The following is a 21,062-nucleotide window of genomic DNA, read 5'->3' as shown; positions in this document are numbered from 1 at the left end:
TTTTTTTCCAGGTAGTCACAGAAAACAGTTGTATAACAAAGAAGGAGGTTTGACTATTCTTCTGGTCTTGTAGTTGGGAAAACTGATGTACGATGAACTTATGTAAAATTTTCAAGGTTGTGCAATGTGGGAATCAATTAGAGCCAAAGTTTACCAAGCAAAGTTCCATGATTCACTCATAGATGAGATATTGTCCACAATTCTTGCGTTGTCTTGCCCGGCCATGCTCCAGACATTAGAGATAGTAGGCCTTCTGCAGTTCTTTGCCATTTTATTGGTTCCTCTTTTGCTTAATGAGAATTAGGGATGCCATCTCAAGTCAAAGAGATTAATGAAAGCAAAACTGACTGTTACTTGGCCCCCAAGAGCCTAGGCCTAGGGAGCTGTTGCTGCACCAAAAGTCACCAAGCCCCTTCTGCTTGCTTGAGCTTCCTAACATGCATTTACCATGTCTTTTCACTGAGCCAAGAGGACTCATAGAGGCTTTGTTATTTTAAGCCAAATGACCATCTTCTTAACAGTTATTATAGGTGGATTATTTTCAAGGGTCAAAATGTTTAATTTTGTATGGTTTTAACTTATCTTGCATCAGTGTAGAGAAGGCCTTCAAAAAGGGGCATTTTTGCAGTGAGGTCCATGGAATTGATTTAGGCCTGTACATATTGTCAATGTGTATAAATTAATTATATATACATTTTCCTGGTCAACGCGAATAGCTTATTGTAGCCATCTGGCATCTCTCCCTTCTTCCCTTGGTCCGAGTACCTTTGTGGGTTCATGGTGCAGCTAGCTTATTCTTGTTTCTTGCACAAAATGGGAATTTGGCTACTACCGTACGTGCTTGTTACTCCACACAGGTTTTAATAAGGAAGGCCTTCTCCTCTGTTGCCATCTCTCATTAATGAGTTGTAGCCCTTGCTTTTCTCCTTCGCATCTTGCTGACTGTCACTGCAGGTCCCTTGTGGTTCCCTCCTCACTGCCCTCCCACCCGGAGGACCTGCCATTCCAGCCCTCAGCGAGGATTTATGGTATATTCTCCTACCAAATACATCCCCACCTTCTATGTTGCAACTGTTAACTAAACCCTCACCCTCTAAAAACAGCCCGCCTCCTAATTATAGAATAGAGATGTTTGAAGACATCCATTGACAACAGAGCATGGAAATCAACTTCTGAAGGCTATCCGTAGGGTTGTTAAATAGAAAGGTTATAAAAATATTTCTACAGTTGCCCTATTAAATGACAATGAACTTGAACAGCCATTTTCAAATAGCCACCAGAATTTATAAACGTTTGATCCAAATGCACGCCTCCAGCTGTTAGAATCAGTACCTTAGAATATGAGGTTCAGAAATAACTCTTAGTGACTTAATTGGTTCATGAGTCTTTCTAAAAATGGCTTTTATATTCACAAACTTTTCCCCTCTAGAAACGTCCTAGTATTGCCATCTTTTTTTTTTTTTTTTAATTGCTCTGTTTCCAAATAGAATCTGGAGTTTAAAAATGATTGGAGAACTTTCATCCCTCTGGTGACAGAATGCACTGTCTCTCTTGATCATTTCCAGGGTTGGTACTTACATGGTCAGTGACGATATACATACTGTTCATCTCTGCAGAGGGAAGGGACTAGCCAAGACGTAGTCATTTACTATAATGGACTTAAAATTTAAGTATTCTATTATATGCCACCAAGGTATATATATATCTTTGAAGATTTTTCCTTCCTTACTTTTTACTTCTTTTTTCTGTCCATTCCTCTCTCCTTCCTTCCCTTCCATTCTTCCTTCCATCTTTTGTAAAAAGAAATAGTTAAGGTACCTTATTCAAAAACAATAGGTATATTCTTGGTATTCAGTATTGTTTGAATCACCTTTTATTTCCCAAGGCTTAATATTTATGAAGATTCTGTCTTTCAGCACCTGTTTACAATGAGTATTTCTCCTGTACATCTCCATTTTCTAATGGAAGCTAATAAATTTGACTGTGATGGAGCTCAGAACAGCTTGCTTGTATCCAAGCCCTGTGTCCCTTTTAACTAAGCTAAGCTGCGGTTTGGCTTGACGGCCTGGGCCCTTGGCCAGTGAACCTTGCTCGTGTTCGGAGTCCTTTGCAGGAAATCATCTATGGCCGAGTTCCAGGGCCCAGCTGGTGAAATCAGCTTGTTGCTCTTTTGGTCTTTAACCTGAGAGAAAATCTACATCTCATAAAAGATCCCTAACAGAGAGAGATGATGATGATGAAGTTTAGCGAGAAACTTATTGACAGGCTTGTGTTTGCTCTTTAGTAACTTTCATAGAAAATAACTGGTGTTCATTGCTACGAGTGCTTCAGCTGCCTTTTGAGGGCCTGCCATGCTCCAGATCTTTCCTGCTTCAATTAGCTTTAGGGTAAAAAAAAAAAAAAAAAAAATGCATGTTTTAATCATTTAATAAGGAAGCAGTATGGCATAGAGTTAAATAAAACAATGTCCATGAAACCATCTAGTACAATGCTTGACAGAGCTCAGAGCAGTACGTAGCACATAATGACCAAAATTTGGTTGAATCAAAACATAGTGCTAAGACCAGAAACAAATCAAAAAACCTCCCAAACTAGTGGTCACAAATTTTCGTATTTTTGGTCAATTAAAGTGAACAAAAATAATTAGGAAAAGGGACTAACTTAAGGTTGCCAACCTTTTACTTTTCCCAGCAAGGAAATTTTAAAAGTACCTACCACTTACTACCATCAATTCATAAAAGAAAGAACATGTTAATATTTTGAAGGAGAAAAGGCACCTTGTAATAAAGGACGATCCTTTCCATTTATCATTATGAAAAAGTTTTTATTTCTCTCATTTTGTTCTAGACTGGGGAAAAATTATGGGTAATATGGCTTCTTAGAGGTTAAAATCATGGGCTCTGGAGTCCATCTACCTGCCCAGCACCACTTCTAATTTGCTGTGACCCTCAGCAAGTTACTTTACCTCTCTGTGCCTTTGTGTCCTGATCCAAAGAATAGAGTTCTTATAACCGACCTCATGGGAGTGTTGAGAGCATAAATAAGTGACACATGCTGTTGAAACAGTGCTTGGCACATAAACAAATGCACCATGTATGTTAGCTGTTACTGTAATCATTAATGCGATTCACCAGATATTGCCAGCTCTCTACTCTCAGGCACATGGAGGATTGTACTCAGCCATGCCCCTTCTTGTGGTTGGATGGGGCCATGTGACCCCATGGTAGGCTGTAAGCAGAACTGACTCGAGTCAGTAATGTAATTGCTGGTGTGAGACCCACTAGAGTCTCTTTTCCCCTCTAGTACAGCGATTGGTAACATTTGAGATGGAGGCTGCTCCATCAGTCTGGGTCCCTAAGTGATGGTGATAAACAGAGTGCCCTTTGTCCAGCCAATTGGTAACATGTAGTAAATAAGAAACAGGCCTTTGGTATAAACCACTGAGATTTTAAGGGCTTTGTTCTTGCCACATAACCTAGCTTATCCTGACTGTGCAGCTATTATTAATAATCTGGCAGATTATCATCTCCTAGAACAATTTCTGGAAATCATTTGTCTAGAGAGCAGTTCTCAAAGTGTGGTCTGCAGACACCTGGAGATTTCTGAGACCCTTTTAGGAGATCTGCAACATTAAAACTGACTTCATAATAACACTAGGATGTCATTTGCCTTTCTTTACTGCATTGAAATTTGCACTAATCGTGCAAAAGTAACGGCAAAACTGCTAGCAGTGGCACCAAACAGTATGAGTAGTTTTGTGTTCCGCATTGCCACGTGCTTGCAGGAAGAAACAAAAATGTCAGTTTCACTTGAGAATGCTCTTGTTGAAGCAGTAAAAAGTGTTAATTTGATTAAATCTCTATTCTTGAGTATACATTTTAAAAATTATTTTGTGTGATGAAATGGGAAGGAGGCATAAAGAGCTTCTGTGGCAGAACACTGTACAATGTGTCTCAAGAAAAATCATGTGTAGTTAGTGGTTTGCATTGAGAGATGTACTAGCTGCTTTTTCCTCCCAAAGAATCTCATTTTTACTTTAAAGAATGACAAACTGTGTTTATTCCAACTTGTGTATTTGGTAGACACATTCTTGAAAATGCACAAAGTGAACTTGTCAAGGTTGTTTCAAGTAAGACCATTGACATTATTTGTTGTCAACGATACAACTCAAGCTTTCAAGAAAAAAATTAAATTTTTAGAAAAACTTATGTCCACCAGCAAGACCTTGATAGCGTCTCAATACTTAAAGACTTTTCTCATGAGATTGATAGTGATGTTAGTAAATGTGATTTTTAAAATACTATATGACAATCTGTTTCATTAACTCCGTGAGGCAGTATTTTCCAAGTGACTAATGCATGATGCTCCAAAATTATGCCTGAGTGAAAGATCCACTCGAAGGTCAACACAGACCAAAGGATTTTATGTAATAGAATATGAAAAGTTTATTGATATATATAGTTTTCAATTCCACATTGCAACTAACCTTTAAGAATATCCCTCTTGTCGAGTTTTGGTACAGTGTCAAGAAAGAATATCCATAACTATCTGAAAAGGCTATTAAGGTACTTCTCCCTTTTCCAACTGTGTGATACCAGATTTTCTTTATATACTTTAACCAAAATAACAGGGCAACATATTGAATATGTATGCAGTGATGAGAATCCAACATGAGTCAGACATCAAAGAGATTTGCAATCATGGAAAACAAGGCTACTCTTCTCACGATTTTTTTTTTAATTTCGGAAAATATTTTTCGTAAATATATTATGTTAATTAACATATAATGAACTTCATTTAAAATAAATGAATAAATGTGTTTTACATGTTTTTAAAATTTCTCAGTTTTTATGTCCAATGTGGTAAATACCGATAGATATGACCCACATAAACGAACACTTTTTGGTGTCTTCAATAATTTTTAAGAATATAAAAGACTCCTGAGACCAAAACATATGAGAATTGCTCATCTAGATTATTTTTAAGTCTCTTCTAAGGAGATGACTCTCGGGTAGTGCCTCAGATTGTATCAGCGTCTCCTTTCTTTGCTTGAAAAGCTAAAATCACGCCAGATGACATCTGAACATCCCGAGAGGGCTGGAGGATGATGTAGAATTCTCTCTGTGTAACCCCAGTGCTGCTACTTGCAGACACAGGCAGGCAGGCCACTTAACCTCTCTTTCACAGAGGCACCAAGTTGTTCTGTGTGTCTGCTTGTGACTGGAATAGCAATATCCTGCCCTCGAAGCTTAGGTTTCTTCCGAGGCAGATATTCCTGACTCTGAGTCCTCTGTCCTGTTTCTTTCTCACTACAGTGACTTCAGAATCAAAGAAGGGAAGAAGAGGCAGTTCATTTTAGTAAGCCACCATCTGTGATCAAAGCATTGCAACCTAGGGCTGTGTGCAGGCTGGTGGGCCAACAGTGGAACAGCATTGTCTGGAAAAGAAAAAGTATTGTATGGGGTAATTTTATGAGATTTTATTCAAAGCCTGCCTCAACTAGTAGCTTATTCCAGCAATCAAACTCCCAGGTGCCTGGCCAGGAGAGAGGCTCTTAAGTGTCTTTAGATCTCACAGTTAGATGACCAGCCCCTGGACAGCCCTGGGGCAGTGCAGTGGCACATACTGCTCTCCAGGGCATGGAAGGGTGACAGCAGGAACCTCTTCTTCCAGCGTGGTGCAAGGGGCCACATCATCACCACATTACAGAAAGACCTACTCCCAGGCCCACACAATGCTGCTGGTCCAGGGCTCTAGGTCCTTAAGTCTGGGGCCTCAGGGATCCCACCCTCTCTCAGGAGGTGCCACCGACACTTGGAAGGTATCACTTTCATTGGGAGATTTAGTCGTTCTGCTTCCTTTGGGGGGTTTCCCATAAGTCATCCTAGGAGTCTTGGGAAAACACCTACTTTGGCTTGTTATGGCTCTAACTCCCTGACTTGGTGAATTCCCTCCATTTCTATCCCCTTAAATATAAACAGACCCATCTCATATCGTTCTCTTTGGCCACCCAAGAGGAGGAAGCTCTTCCACTCACGGCTCATCCTCACCTTTGCTCTTGATCCCCCTTTTCTTCCTGTCTTCTAGAAGTGACCTTGCTCTATTTGGTAGTCTCTCACTTACATGTGTTTTCAAAAGTGTCTTTGAGAGAGGACCTTCAAGATGGTGGAGGAGTAAGACGTGGAGATCACCTTCCTCCCCACAAATACATCAAAAACACATCTACATGTGGAACAACTCCTACAGAACACCTACTGAATGCTGGCAGAAGACCTCAGACCTCCCAAAAGGCAAGAAACTCCCCATGTACCTGGGTAGGGCAAAAGAAAAAAGAAAAAACAGAGACAAAAGAATAGGGACGGGACCTGCACCTCTGGGAGGGAGCTGTGAAGGAGGAAAGGTTTCCACACACTAGGAAGACCCTTCACGGGAGGAGACTGCGGGTGGCAGAGGGGGGAGCTTCGGAGCCACGGAGGAGAGTGCAGCAACAGGGGTGCAGAGGGCAAAGCGGAGAGATCCCTGCGCAGAGGATCGGTGCCCACCAGCACTCACCAGCCCGAGAGGCTTGTCTGCTCACCCGCCGGGGCGGGCAGGGGCTGGGAGCTGAGGCTCAGGCTTCAGAGGTCAGATCCCAGGGAGAGGACTGGGGTCGGCTGCGTGAACACAGCCTGAAGGGGGCTAGTGTGCCACAGCTAGCCAGGAGGGAGTCCAGGAAAAAGTCTGGACCTGCCTAAGAGGCGAGAGACCATTGTTTCGGTGTGCACGAGGAGAGGAGATTCAGCGCACCACCTAAACAAGCTCCAGAGACGGGCGCGAGCCGCGGCTATCAGCGTGGAAACCAGAGATGGGCATGAGACGCTAAGGCTGCTTCTGCAGCCACCAAGAAGCCTGTGTGCGAGCACAGGTCACTCTCCACACCTCCCCACCCGGGAGCCTGTGCAGCCCACCACTGCCAGGGTCCCGAGATCCACGGACACCTTACCCGGGAGAACACACGGCGTGCCTCAGGCTGTTGCAACATCATGCTGGCCTCTGCCGCTGCAGGCTCACCCCACATCCATACCCCTCCCTCCCCCCGGCCTGAGTGAGCCAGAGCCACCTAATCAGCTTCTCCTTTAACCCTGTCCTGTCTGAGCGAAGAACAGATGCCCTCAGGCAACCTGCACACAGAGGCGGGGCCAAATCCAAAGCTGAACCCCGGGAGCTGTGCGAACAAAGAAGAGAAAGGAAATCTCTCCCAGCAGCCTCAGGAGCAGCAGATTAAATCTCCACAATCAACTTGATGAACCCTGCATCTGTGGAATACCTGAATAGACAATGAATCATCCCAAAATTGAGGTGGTGGACTTTGGGAGCAACTGTACACTTGGGTTTGCTTTCTGCACCTAATTTGTTTCTAGTTTTATGTTTATCTTAGTTTAGTATTTAGAGCTTATTATCATTGGTAGATTTGGTTATTGATTTGGTTGCTCTCTTTCTTTTTTAAAAATATATATATATATTTTTTTTCTTTTTCCTTTTTGTGAGTGTGTATGTGTATACTTTTGTGTGATTTTGTCTGTATAAGTTTGCTTTTACCATTTGTCCTAGGGTTCTGTCTGTCCATTTTATTTTTTTGTATAGTTTTTAGTGCTTGTTATCATTGGTGGATTTGTTTATTGGTTTGGTTGCTCTCTTTTTTAAAAAATTATTTTTTTATTTTAATAATTTTTTATTTTAATAACTTTATTTTATTACTTTTTTCTTTCTTTCATTTTTTTTCTTTTCTCCCTTTTCTTCTGAGCCATGTGGCTGACAGGGTCTTGGTGCTCTGGCCGGGTGTCAGGCATGAGCCTCTGAGGTGGGAGAGCCGAGTTCAGGACATTGGTCCACCAGAGACCTCCCAGCCCCTTGTAATATCAATTGGCGAGAGCTCTACCAGAGATCTCCGTCTCAACGCGAAGACCCAGCTCCACTCAACGACCAGCAAGCTCCAGTGCTGGAAACACCATGCCAAACAACTAGCAAGACAGGAACACAACCCCACCCATTAGCAGAGAGGTTGCCTAAAATCATAATAAGTTCACAGACACCCCAAAACACACCACTGCATGCGGTCCTGCCCACCAGAAAGATAACATCCAGCCTCATCCACCAGAACACAGGCACCAGTCCCCTCCACCAGGAAGCCTACACAACCCACTGAACCAACCTTACCCACTGGGGGCAGACACCAAAAACAACGGGAACTACGAACCTGCAGCCTGCAAAAAGGAGACCCCAAACACAGTAAGTTAAACAAAATGATAAGACAGAGAAATGCGCAGCAGATGAAGGAGCAAGGTAAAAACCCACCAGACCAAACAAATGAAGAGGAAATACGCAGTCTACCTGAAAAAGAATTCAGAGTAATGCTAGTAAAGATGATCCTAAACCTTGGAAAATAGAATGGAGAAAATACAAGAAACGTTTAACAAGGACCTAGAAGGACTAAAGAGCAAACAAACAATGATGAACAACACAATAAATGAAATTGAAAATTCTCTTGAAGCAATCAATAGCCGAATAACTGAGGGAGAAGCACAGATAAGTGGCCTGGAAGATAAAATAGTGGAAATAACTGCCGCAGAGCAGAATAAAGAGAAAAGAATGAATTGAAGAGAGTCTCAGAGACCTCTGGGACAACATTAAACACACCAACATTCAAATTATAGGAGTCCCAGAAGAAGAAGAAAAGGAAAGGGACTGAGAAAATATTTGAAGAGATTATAGTTGAAAACTTCCCTAATATGGAAAAGGAGATAGTCAATCACATCCAGGAAGTGCAGAGAGTCTGATAAAGGATAAATCCAAGGAGAAACACACCAAGACACATATTAATCAAACTATCAAAAATTAAATACAAAGAAAAAATAGTAAAAGCAGCAAGGGAAAAACAACAAATAACATACAAGGGAATCCCCATAAGGTTAACAGCTGATCTTTCAGCAGAAACTCTGCAAGCCAGAAGGGAGTGGCAGGACATATTTATAGTGATGAAAGGGAAAAACCTACAACCAAAATTACTCTACCCAGCAAGGATCTCATTCAGATTTGATGGAGAAATTAAAATCTTTACAGACAAGCAAAAGCTAAGAGAATTCAGCACCATCACACCAGCTTTACAACAAATCCTAAAGGAACTTCTCTAGGCAGGAAACACAAGAGAAGGAAAAGACCTACAATAACAAACCCAAAACAATTAAGAAAATGGTAATAGGAACATACATATCGATAATTACCTTAAATGTAAATGGATTAAGTGCTCCCACCAAAAGACATAGACTGGCTGAATGGATACAAAAACAAGACCCATATATATGCTGTCTACAAGAGACCCACTTCAGACCTAGGGACACATACAGACTGAAAGTGAGGTGATGGAAAAAGATATTCCATGCAAATGGAAATCAAAAGAAAGCTGGAGTAACAATTCTCACATCAGACAAAATAGGCTTTAAAATAAGGACTACTACAAGCGACAAAGAAGGACACTACATAATGATCAAGGGAGCAATCCAAGAAGAAGATATAAGAATTGTAAATATTTATGCACCCAACATAGGAGCACCTCAATACATAAGGCAAACACTAATAGCCATAATAAGGGAAATCGACAGTAACACAGTCATAGTAGGGGACTTTAACACCCCACTTTCACCAATGGACAGATCATCTAATGTGAAAGTAAATAAGGAAACACAAGCTTTAAATGATACATTAAACAAGATGGACTTAATTGATATTTATAGGACATTCCATCCAAAAACAGCAGATTACACTTTCTTCTCAAGTGCTCATGGAACATTCTCCAGGATCATCTCTTGGGTCACAAATCAAGCCTTGGTAAATTTAAGGAAATTGAAATCATATCAAGTATCTTTTCTGACCACAATGCTATAAGACTAGATATCAATTACAGGAAAAAAACTGTATAAAATACAAACACATGGAGGCTAAAGAATACACTACTAAATAACCAAGAGATCACTGAAGAAATCAAAGACGAAATCCCAAAATACCTAGAAACAAATGACAATGAAAACACAACGACCCAAAACCTATGGGATGCAGCAAAAGCAGTTCTAAGAGGGAAGTTTATAGCAATACAATCCTACCTCAACAAACAAGAAACGTCTCAAATAAACAACCTAACCATACACCTAAAGCAATTAGAGAAAGAACAACCAAAAAAACCCAAAGTTATCAGAAGGAAAGGAATCCTAAAGATCAGATCAGAAATAAATGAAAAAGAAATGAAGGAAACAATAGCAAAGATCAATAAACTAAAAGATGGTTCTCTGAGAAGATAAACAAAATTGATAAACCATTAACCAGACTCATCAAGAAAAAAAGGGAAAAGACTCAAATCAACAGAATTAGAAATGAAAAAGGAGAAGTAACAACTGACACTGCAGAAATACACAGGATCATGAGAGATTACTACAAGCACCTGTATGCCAATAAAATGGAAAACCTGGAAGTAATGGACACATTCTTAGAAAAGCACAACCTTCCAAGACTGAACCAGGAAGAAATAGAAAACATAAACAGACCAATCACAAGCAATGAAATTGAAACCGTGATTAAAAATCTTCCGACAAACAAAAGCCCAGAACCAGATTGCTTCACAGACGAATTCTATCAAACATTTAGAGAAGAGCTAACCCGTATCCTTCTCAAACTCTTCCAAAATATAGCAGAGGGAGGAACACTCCCAAACTCATTCTATGAGGCCACCATCACCCTGTTACCAAAACCAGACAAAGATACTACAAAAAAAGAAAACTACAGGCCAATATCACTGATGAACAATGATGCAAAAATCCTCAACAAAATACTAGCAAACAGAATCCAACAGCACATTAAAAGGATCATACACCATGATCAAGTGGGGTTTTTCCCAGGAATGCAGGGATTCTTCAGTATACACAAATCAATCAATGTGATACACCATATTAACAAATTGAAGGATAAAAACCATATGATCAATAGATGCAGAAAAAGCTTTCGACAAAATTCAAGACCCATTTATGATAAAAACTCCAGAAAGTAGGCATAGAGGGAACTTACATCAACATAATAAAGGCCATATATGACAAACCCACAGCCAGTATCTTTCCCAATGGTGAAAAACTGAAACCATTTCCACTAAGATCAGGAACAAGATGAGGTTGCCCACTCTCACCACTATTATTCAACACAGTTTTGGAAGTTTTAGCCACAGCAGTCAGAGAAGAAAAAGAAATAAAATGAATCCAAATCAGAAAAGAAGAGTAAAACTGTCACTGTTTGCAGATGACATGATACTATACATAGAGAATCCTAAACATGCTACCAGAAAACTACTAGAGCTAATCAATGAATTTGGTAAAGTAGCAGGATACAAAATTAACGCACAGAAATCTCTTACATTCCTATACACTAATGATGAAAAATCTGAAAGAGAAATTAAGGAAACACTCCCATTTACCATTGCAACAAAAAGGATAAAATACCTAGGAATAAACCTACCTAAGGAGACAAAAGACCTGTATACAGAAAACTATAATACACTGATGAAAGAAATTAAAGATACAAACAGATGGAGAGATATACCATATTTTTGGATTGGAAGAATCAACATTGTGCAAATGACTATACTACCCAAAGCAGTCTACAGATTAAGTGCAATCCCCATCAAACTACCAGTGGCATTTTTCGCAGAACTAGAACAAAAAATTTCACAATTTGTATGGAAACACAGAAGACCCTGAATAGCCAAAGCAATCGTGAGAAAGAAAAATGGAGCTGGAGGAATCAGGCTCCTGGACTTCAGACTTTACTGCAAAGCTACAGTAATCAAGACAGTATGATACTGGCACAAAAACAGAAATATAGATCAATGGAACAGGATAGAAAGCTCAGAGGTAAACCCACGCACATATGGTCACCTTATCTTTGATAAAGGAGGCAAGAATATACAGTGGAGAAAAGACAGCCTCTTCAATAAGTGGTGCTGGGAAAACTGGACAGTTACATGTAAAAGAATGAAATTAGAACACTCCCTGACACCATACACAAAAATAAACTCAAAATGGATTAAAGACCTAAATGTAAGGCCAGACACTATAAATCTCTTAGAGGAAAACATAGGCAGAACACTCCGTGACATAAATCACAGCAAGATCCTTTTTGACCCACCTCCTAGAGAAATGGAAATAAAAACAAAAGTAAATAAATGGGACCTAATGAAACTTAAAAGCTTTTGCACAGCAAAGGAAACCATAAAAAAGACAAGAAGACAACCCTCAGAGTGGGAGAAAATATTTGCAAACGAAGCAACTGGCAAAGGATTAATCTCCAAAATTTACAAGCAGCTCATGCAGCTCAATATCAAAAAAACAAACAACCCAATCCAAAAATGGGCAGAAAACCTAAATAGACATTTCTCCAGAGAAGATATACAGATTGCCAACAAGCACATGAAAGGATGTTCAACATCACTAATTACTAGAGAAATGCAAATCAAAACTACAATGAGGTATCACCTCACACCGGTCAGAATGGCCATCATCAAAAAATCTACAAACAGTAAATGCTGGAGAGGGTGTGGAGAAAAGGGAACTCTCTTGCACTGTTGGTGGGAATGTAAATTGATACAGCCACTATGGAGAACAGTATGGAGGTTCCTTAAAAAAGTAAAAATAGAAGTACCATACGACCCAGCAATCCCACTACTGGGCCTATACCCTGAGAAAACCATAATTCATAAAGAGACGTGTACCACAGTTTTCATTGCAGCACTATTTATAATAGCCAGGACATGGGAGCAACCTAAGTGTCCATCGACATGAATGGATAAAGAAGATGTGACACATATATATACAATGGAATTTTGCTCAGCCATAAAAAGAAACGAAATTGAGTTATTTGTAGTGAGGTGGATGGACCTAGAGTCTGTCATTCAGAGTGAAGTAAGTCAGAAAGTGAGAGAGTGTCATGGGCATATATGCACTACCAAATGTAAAATAGATAGCTAGTGGGAAGCAGCCGCATAGCACAGGGAGATCAGCTCGGTGCTTTGTGTCCGCCTAGTGGGATGGGATAGGGAGGGTGGGAGCGAGACACAAGAGGGAGGAGATATGGGGATATATGTATATGTATAGCTGATTGACTTTGTTATAAAGCAGAAACTAACACACCATTGTAAAGCAATTGTACTCCAATAAAGATGTTAAAAAAAAAGAAAAAATTGTCCTCTTTCACTGCCCCATTCCTTATTGTTGTGTTTCCTCCTGTGGTTGTTTCTGAGAAGCAGCCCACTGTGATTGGAGCCTGAGCTCTGGAATCACACAGAACTGGATGCAGACCTGCCTGTAGCCTGTCCTTACTGTGTAACTCTGAAAAAATTACGTCGCTTTTCTGTGCCTCAGTTTCTTTATAAATGGCGTTCGAAGAGTACTTACCTTATGTGGAGGTTGTTGAGAATAAATCTCAGTGTCAGAATCTTTGAAGCCTGAGAATTAGTAGGCAAATCTCAGGGTAGATAGAAGTTCACCAGGTAGTCAAGTTGGAGTGGGGCTTGGAGAAAAGGAGAGAATACACAAGCATTCCATCCAGGAAAACAAAAACAAAAAAACCCTGAATGGCCAGAGGCCTGCATGGGGACAAGAAAGTTGGCAAGTGAATTTTGCACATAGAGTTCTGTCTGTGAAGGGAGGTGGGGAGCTCCAGCAGCTGAAGGAAGAGGGATTAGAAGAGAGAAGATAAGACTGATGACAATAATAAGAGTTTCCCGAAACCCCTCCTGACAACTTAACAACATAATGCCAACCTGGCTGACCTAAAGGAGACTTTTTCCATCTTCCATGTAAAGCACCAAGTTGAGACCTTGATGGCGTATTGTCATTTGGGACCCCAAGGGCGTTACAGTAGATATGAGGATGATGGTTTTTGCGTCCTGGGATAGTTCTGATTTTAGTTGAACACAGTCTGCCCCCTACTGATCATTCCGGACGTTTTCAACCTGAATGGGTTTACTTCGTATCAAGTGTTGCCCTTGCCTTTTTCCTCCTGAAAACAAAGGAGAATAAAGTTTGTTAACCTGCGTATCACTTAACACTGTTATGCTGAGTATATTTTAAATGTCTCAGAAGTGACCCTTCTGGCATTAAAAGCTGTACAAAGTAGTGTGGCTGGGCCAAGAGTAGTTTATTTATTTTTTTAATTTAAAATATTTATTTATTTATTTTTGGCTGTGTTGGGTCTTCGTTGCTGCACGCGGGCTTTCTCTAGTTGCGGCGAGCGGGGGCTACTCTTTGTTGTGTTGCACGGGCTTCTCGTTGCGGTGGCTTCTCTTATTGTGGAGCACGGCCTCTAGGCGTGCGAGCTTCAGTAGTTGTGTCACGCGGGCTCAGTAGTTGTGGCTCGCGGGCTCTAGAGCACAGGCTCAGTAGTTGTGGCGCATGGGCTTAGTTACTCCGCAGCATGTGGGATCTTCCCGGACCAGGGCTCGAACCCATGTCCCCTGCATTGGCAGGCGGATTCTCAACCACTGTGCCACCAGGGAAGCCCCAAGAGTAGTTTAAACAGAGCCCAGATGATGTATATAAAGGCCTTCAACTCCTGGAGCTTGTAATTTGGCAAGACTTGTAGTTACGGAGAACATCTCAATACAAAGATTCAATGAGAAAAAAGACGTGTGTATAATTAAGGAAAATAGCTACATCATTTGAAAGCAGAGTGCATTTGGAGAGTGTACTTTCAATGGGAAGAGGAAAGGAAAGCAGGGAGGAGGACTCCAGGGAGTTGCAAATTAAGTTCTGAGCTCTGGCCAGGCAGTGGGAGGGAATTGGTGGCACTGTCTTACTGTTTTCTATTGTGCAAATAAAATTTTATTGCATCTTTTTCCACAGTAATAAAATCAATTAAAGATTAAATATCAGCTAAATAATTCATAGTAGATGAGATTATATGACTTCTTGATCTTAAAATGTGCCACAAATGTTACACGGGAGAAAGATTGGGTAAACACTGCTTACACAGAAGTTCTTTATTTCATTTATGTATATTCCCAGAAGCTCTGAAGTAATGGCACATGTAGCAGTAGAGAGAGTAATATATTGCATCTGGATAGACAGCTCTTGTTTTTACAAAAGCTCAAGCTTTTTCTGAAGAAGCTCCTCGATTTTAAAATGATCTTGAAGTTGTAGTTATAGTTTATCATGAGAATTTTGATGGAGATACCTGCCAAAACTCTTTTTTTTTTAAATGATTTATCTGAATTTTGAAAGTAATACTTAATGGGTTACTTCTGAATAGCTATGAACATTAAATCTCTTACATATTCTGTATCTGAAGAAAATGTGATGAAGCCAGCCAGCCTTGAGCCTATGCAATTGCCACATCTCAAATTACATGGCTGAGTTTCCCATGTTATGCCTTTTGATGTGGCTCTAAGGCAGGGCTCGTCAAACTTTTCTGTAAAGGGCCTGCTAGTAAATACTTTAAACTTGGAGGCTGTGTAGTCTCTGTTGCAACCACTTAACTCTACCAGTGTAGCAAGAACACTGCCATAAACAATAATTAAACAAATGGATGGCTGTGTTCTAATAAAACATTATTTACAAAAACAAATGAAGGCCAGATTTGGCCTGGGGGCCATAGTGTGTCTTTCTCTGCTCTAAAGTTGAGTCACCTAGACACGCAAATTTGGTGAACAGTGAGGATGTCAGCTTTGAGAATGGCTAGTAGAGATATTCACATCACATCAGTACATATTTTTAAAACATTTTGATAGTAACAGTAGCAAGTTTAAAGTCTTTAACCAATTAATTTCTTAGCATTTACTATTTTTAGAATTATATTTGTAGGAGACAGTTATCTCCCTCAAGGACCTAAATCTGTATATATTTAGGCCCAAAGGTGAAAAATCTAGTCTATTGGGGAAAAAAAGTGTAAAAATAAATTGAACTTTAGATTTTGTGTGAATGAGGTTTTATTCATGGACTGCTTTTAGAGATGGGATAATTGAATCATTCCTGCCAGGACTCCTCTACTTTATAATTAAATGTTTCCCAAATAAATCACACTTTTTCATCCATTTCCAGATTTTCCCATAAATATTTACACCAAAGTGCATAGGCTATACATGAGAATGAAAGTGAATTTTAGTTACAATTTTTGAAGAACTTTGTTATTTGAAATACCTTTCTTTAAATGGCACATTTAACTGGTTCTCTTTAGAGTGAGCCAAAACTCAAGGCCAGCTAAAAATATAATAACCAAGTAAATGTGGGAGATTCCAGATACCTAAAGGTTGACATTTACATTTACATATATCATGTGAACTCCTTGCGTCATGCGCTGGTAAGAGAAAGGTATAATTTTCAAGTTGCCTAATATGGGGCAAATCAGAATCAACTGATTTTTATAAATCACTCTGAATATACTTTCATTGCAGTCATTGTCTTTACAACCCGGACAGTTTTGTAGTCTTTTGTTTCTTTGCTTTTTAAGAGGAATATATATATATATATATATATATATATATATATATATATGTTCATACTCTTAGTCAGGACTTTAGCTATCCATAGCCAAAGGTTGAAAATCTGTTATATTTTCATATTCCCTCAATGGGAAAAGTATTTAACTATGATTATTCTTGTCACATGTAAGTTTTATCTGAAGTTCTCTCCATCTCCGTGTGTGTTCGTTCTGGAGTGGAGGTGGAACCTGAGTGGGCACTCTCCCCTGTACGTTGCCAAGTTACAGGCTTGAAGGACACTTCCTGCACAGCCACATTGCTCCCCAACATTCTGAGTTTTACCCCCAGGTTGCACAATCGCAAGGGGAGAAATAGGGAGAGTATTATTGATCTCTAGAAAAGAAAGAGCATGTTACTCTGTTCAAAGTCCTACTAATTTCTTTGTACCTTGAAGACTCAAATAAGAAAACTTTTTTTAAAAAAACAAAACAAACAGAAACGAGAGATTTCTATTACTGCTATAGTTGCCATAAAATGAAATCAGTTTCAAATTATGTTTCTGTCCCTCTGTTTCATAGAGAGTTTGAAAATCTGTTAAATGGTTAACCTGGTATTACCTGATTTCTGTTCATGAGTTAGAGTACGTTTATTAATGATATTTATTTATGATATTTATTTATGATATTTATTAAATTTGGGAAAGCTGGCACATGTCATTTGCATCTAAGAAAGAAGAGTCTTTTCTTTGTCTTGCACTTTAGTGGTATGTCATATTTTTCACCATACATGAGCATCTAAATCAGCCATCACTTAAAATCTTGGTCTTCTTATTCCTTTTTGAGAAGGCTCACCAGTGCTTTTCTTTATTTGTTGCAAAGATTATTCCCAAAAGAAACTGCATAAAATTGTGAATACTTTATCCAGCAAATGAGAATTTAGAGAACAAGTTTCTTATTTGTAGTGAGTTTTTTAAAAATGAGAATAGAGTTAATTTTGCTTTCATAAAAATATGTATATCAAGGCGAATTTCTGGCACTTCCTGAAAACAGAGTATTATTTCAAAGCCTCTTTCAGCCTGACCATTGCAAATGGAGTTGCATCATACAGAACATCAGACTTATGTCTTAATGAGAGGGTGACCTCTCTGGCCCTTTGATGCTGATGTTTTATTGTGCAGAGAATTCCCCTGGAGAACTGAGTTAAGGATGCCGATTCTCATTCTAAGAGTAGGGGATGGAGCCCAAGTAGCTACAGGTTTACTTGCACCTATGAGTTTCTGATGTGGAAGCTACACAGAGCAGACTGAGACTCTGTTCTGGGTTCTCTAAATGTCATTCAGAAATATAATAAGGAAAAAACATTTTCTTACCAACTTCTGGTATTAAAATGAATGGCTTTTCCTTGAATCTTTTCATTTTAGGCTTATTCTAATTGTGCTTGAGTCAAGTCCATATCTATTTTTTTCCCTTGTCTCTGATAATTAACATAGGAGAAGCCACTGGAATGAGGGCTGGGGTCGGGGTAAACATCAGGCAGGGAATGTAGAAGGACCCCTTGACTAGAGCTATGAATGTATCCAGAAACAATATGGCAGAATGACAGGAGGTTGGGGACCGCTGATGCAGGTAGCCAGGCCAGTCGTCAATTTTGTCTAAGGACTTTGGGATCCGTCTTCAATATGAAGGCCAACAAGAAATCACAATCTCTACCTAACTGATGCTACTGAAAATGGAAGAAAATATTCTCAGCCTAAAATGCTAAGCTTCCTGCAGCTTGCCTGTACCCAGTCACTTTCAGCAGTAACAAACATGAGGATGGGCATTTCCCACCATGCACTGATAAAGTCTAAATTGACAATTCATTTAAAAACTGTTATTTGGACCAGATCCACTGCCTATTCAAAAAAATGTGTCAGGGTGAGGGAATGAGAGTAACAAAAAATAATGATTGCAGGGATTTTATTAAAGGTATTTCATTGTGTATAATGCTTTCTGAAGCAGAAGTGTAAAAGACAAAATCCATTATTCATGCTTTTCATATTCATACAGATATGACAGTATAATGAAAATTGGTCTTCTGCAATGAGCATAGCTCTGAGCCCCTCAGTAATAAATGTTTTCTAGGACCAGGGGATTTATATGCAAAAATCATCTTCACAAAGCAAACTTTGTCTGAAAAATAAGGCTTTTGTTTTTAGGGCAGCCTTGCTATATTGCCAAGGGCATTGTTTTATTTATTGACATATATATCAGATACATGTTAGGAAACTTAATTATAAAATGACCCTAATCCTCCATAAGTGTTTTAATCAATTTATGTTTATTCATTTTAAAATTAAATCGAGAAAACCTCTTCTCTTTCAGTGAATCAAGAGCAATCATTTATGGCTAAACAATGAGAAATGTGGAAAGTATTGTTCTGGTTATGTACTCAGCTAGTTAGACTTTAAAATCTGTGTATTCAGCATGGGCTAATATAAACTCACTGAACTGTTGAATTAGCACTCTGTGTTTTTATTTAATTATGTTTACGAGACAGTATAAAATATCAGTTGATAGGTTAGCTCCACTTTAATTGATCCATTGTTTTGAAGTAGCTATTGTCTGGTAGATCACTCTACGCCAGGTGATACATTTCTGATAACAGCCTATAGTGAAGAGATTTCATCTTCCTGTGGGAAACGTTATCTAAGCAATTTTTCTTGTATGCCTTAGGCATTTTGGTATTGTTCAACTCTAATGCTTTAGGAAAATCCTAGAGACTACAAAAACATCAGAGAAAATCAAGAGAAGTAGGTAAAACTGGTAAGTTGAGTCTGTCCATAATCACTGATTAAATAAACTCAGAGCATGGTCTTCATCTCTCTCTGCCAGTGAGCTGAGAACTAGATGCAAATGTGGGTCTGGAGGAAGGAGTATAGTGGTAGGTCAACAGGCGGCAGGAGTTTGCACAACTTGGTACTGTAGTTCTACTGTGGCCATTAGAATGAATTAATGCAAGACAGATGATTCTGCCAACAATGGTATTCACCATCATGGCAACACAGAGACTAGGTTAATTGAAAATAAGAGAAATAGTTGTACTTCATTTTTAAAATTATTCGACCTTATTTAAGAAACTAATGCATTGTTTATCCTAGTAATAAATCAATATGGTTATCAGTAAATGTCTGGCACTTTCCAAGGCAGAAAAGTAACCTCTGGACACGTTCACCAAAGTGTATGCAGAACCATTTAAACATTGTGTGTGTTTTTTTAAATATACCCATTTAACTTTATTTCATCATTGTCATTTAAAGCTTGATTTTGTAAAATATAAAATGATATTCTTAAAGAGTTCTGTAGTACAGGAATTTAAACAGTAGAAAAATCCATAGCTTTATAGGTTTAAGTTATATAAATTAAAATCAAATAATTGGAAATTTTTTCAATATGGGAGCTATACAATGAAATAAATGGAAAAATGACCTAATAGGAGCCATATTTCATTACTTACAGATTATCATTAGTTACCTTCAGGATCTAAACAAAAAATATTGTTTAAATGTTTTAAAACCATTTAAAAGTCATCATAGTTGACCTTTCAGACCCCAAACTGTTTGACATCAACAGAGTATGTATGTGTGCACACACGTGCTCTCTTTTTCTCTCTCTCTCAGTTGCAAAATATGTGTCTCATTTTGGCTAATTTATCTCTACATGAATGGCCCATAAGAGAGTAGTCCTCTTTCTCCATGGTTTCAAGTAGATCATCAGGGCTAGCCAGGGCTAGTCCTGGCATTTAAGCCCCAGAGAAGTTCAAGTTTACTCTGGGAGAAATTCAGATTAAATAAGAGTAAAAATATCAGTAAGAGAGACAACATTTCTAAGCAACAGAAATTCCATGTTACAATAAACCAGGTGGCCAGGAGATAAATCAGTACCAGAGAAAGATGATCTTTTCACATGGGCCAAGAAGCAGCTCCCTTGAAGTTGACCAAAATGAGGATGGCCAGCTTACCATTACTTTTGCCAATTATTTTTTTCTAATGACTGTAGATGGATAATGGTTAAAATTGAGAGCTTGTTTGTGTAGGACCCATCAGAAATGCCAACATGTTATGATTCTTATTTTAACATCCCATTGGGCATATTCCAGGAAAAGGATGCCAAATCCCCAGCCACTCATAGCCAGAGACGTGGTCTAGTTGGACCTGCACTGCTACCCAAAAGATTTTCCTAAAGCACAAATCCAAGTAATACCTTTCTTTGCTTAAAATCTGTCGACTGAAAAAAAATGCACAACCTAAAAGTTGAGAATTATGTAATAAAACATAATTCTCAAATCGTCAAATAAATGACGGACAAAACTGAGTCCTTAAGCTGGGGACAGAGCATCTCCAATCACTCTGAGAGATTGCTCCGACGAGACAAAGGGGGAGCCAGAATATATAGGATTTTTTGCATCAAACACCAGGTAGTCGGAACATCAAAAGATTACTGTTAATTAAAGAAAACCAGATACCTCAAGTTAAGGAATTTAGCTCTTTTCTATGTATGGGAAGATGCAAGAGTCTGGACTCCCTGGAATCATT

The 21,062-nt window shown here is 39.1% G+C and overlaps 1 protein-coding gene across 3 annotated transcripts in view; it reads left to right on the top strand.

Moving 5' to 3' along the window:
- Positions 1–21,062, top strand: part of CERS6 (ceramide synthase 6) — a 313,957-nt gene that overhangs the window by 237,520 nt on the left and 55,375 nt on the right. The gene's annotated exons all lie outside the window — the stretch shown is intronic.

This window comes from Balaenoptera borealis (assembly GCF_965194805.1).
Source record: "Balaenoptera borealis genome assembly, chromosome: 6".
Taxonomy (NCBI): Eukaryota; Metazoa; Chordata; class Mammalia; order Artiodactyla; family Balaenopteridae; genus Balaenoptera; species Balaenoptera borealis.
The sequence above is the reverse complement of the archived record's forward strand: the minus strand, read 5'-3'. Positions and strand labels throughout refer to the sequence as shown.